The 1834-nt window shown below is 47.7% G+C and overlaps 1 long non-coding RNA gene across 1 annotated transcript; it reads right to left on the bottom strand.

The window, feature by feature from the left end:
- Positions 1 to 726: 726 nt before the first annotated feature.
- LOC309398887 lies at positions 727 to 1634 on the bottom strand. The gene is made up of 2 exons (XR_014176460.1): positions 1433 to 1634; positions 727 to 957 (listed from the first exon to the last, which is right to left on the bottom strand). It is a non-coding gene; the product is annotated as an uncharacterized lncRNA (long non-coding RNA).
- Positions 1635 to 1834: the final 200 nt, after the last annotated feature.

The following is a 1834-nucleotide window of genomic DNA, read 5'->3' as shown; positions in this document are numbered from 1 at the left end:
GGGGGTAAATATCTTCAGGCTTTTGATCTGGAGGTCATGTTTTTGAACCTGAGTTCTGAGAAACGCAAACTTGGAGCTGGAGGGGAGACATGTCCACAGAGGCACTTAATAGAGGGTAAAGGTAAAGGTTCCCCTCGCACATATGTGCCAGCCGTTCCTGACTCTAGGAGGCGGTGCTCACCTCCGTTTCAAAGCCGAAGAGCCAGCGCTGTTCGAAGACGTTCTCCGTGGTCATGTGGCTGGCATGACTCAACACCAAAGGCGCATGGAACGCTGTTACCTTCCCACCAAAGGGGGTTCCTATTTTTCTACTTGCATTTTTAGTTGCTTTCGAACTGCTAGCTTGGCAGAAGCCGGGACAAGGAACGGGAGCTCCCTCCATTAATGCGGCGCTAGGGATTCGAACCGACGAACTGCCAACCTTTCTGATTGACAAGCTCAGCGTCTTAGCCACTGAGCCCCTGCGTCCCTGATAGAGGATAATCCTTCTCTAATTCAACAACCTCGGAACCAGATCAAGGTTTATGAGTTGGATTATCTTTGGAAGGATGGCGATTCAAAGCCTTGGGGATGGGGTGGGGGGAACCTGGGAGAAGGAGGACCAGAAAATGAAGCCCAGCGTAAGCATAGCGGCAGTTCTATTCCCCAAGCGCGGTGAACGTTTATACAAAAAATAATAATTGAACTCCGCCCTGTGCGTGTGTAAAATCACATCAATCACATTCCTTTTCATTCTCAGGCTTTCTTTATTTGTCGCCAGAGCTGGAATCCTGAAGGGTTTTGCAGGAAATCTCCTCTCGGCAATTCCCTGCAGGATTGGAGCCAGGGTGTCTGAACATGATGCCATCTTGAACGGTGCCCAAAGCCATCCTCATTTAAATGTTCTTTCCCCCAGCGGTGGTGCTGAGTCACGCCAATCAGGCTTCAATGCAGCCGAGAGCCGGATAGAATTCATGCCTGAACCCAGACAGAAAACACCAGTCAGGGAATTTGCTAGAGGTAAATTGTTCAATCTGGCAGCGGGGTGTTTTTATTTCCTTGCATCCCGATGGGCGTTTTTCCCCCCCCGATTTGAAATACTATTCTCCCCCCTCGGTGAATTAAAAGTGTAAGACGTTAGACCCCAGCCCTCTCCTAAAAGAATGAAATATGCTAGGAAATTATTATTATTTTTAAAAAGCAGAATGTTCTATTTCCCTGGATGAGAAATGGAGAAACATGTTTTTAGGCAGGAAACAGACTCGGTCTTAATAGCCCACTTAAGAGTCTCCTCAAGAGCCCATAGCACCATGATGGCAAACCTATGGCATTTGCGCCAGAGGTGGCATCCAGAGCCCTCTCTGCTGACATGCGCACTGTCACTCCAGGTCAGACCTCCATTGCGTTTCTTTCGTGAGCTTCTGATTCCCTGCAAACGATGAAACAATCTTACCTCTTGCCATGCTGCCGGTGTTGGGATGCCCCGCCTTCCAACAGCCAGCCAGTCTTTGAGTCTCCGTTGCGCATGCGCGCATGCCTTTTAGTTTGAGCATGCGTGCGCACACAGCTAAGGCTCTAGGGGTCTAAAAGGTTTGCCATCACTGGTCTATACAAAGCTACGCGAATGGTAAAAGACAGTCCCGTGTGCTGTCGCCCATCCCGATATTTAATTATTTCATATACTGTTATAATTAAACGTTTTGCTCCGGAATGCGATATGAAGTCACATGTTTTTTTTTCTTGGCATAGAGAAATTCAGTGCTTTGAGATACCACGTGACTCTTTTAAGAAGTCCTTATTAATTTTATGGGTCAATCTGGTGTAGCTACCTCAATCTTCAGACAGGTATCTTACA

This window comes from Natrix helvetica (genome assembly GCF_964273705.1).
Source record: "Natrix helvetica genome assembly, chromosome: 13".
Lineage (NCBI taxonomy): Eukaryota > Metazoa > Chordata > Lepidosauria > Squamata > Natricidae > Natrix > Natrix helvetica.
Note: the sequence above shows the minus strand (reverse complement) of the source record. Positions and strands in the feature narration are given on the sequence as shown.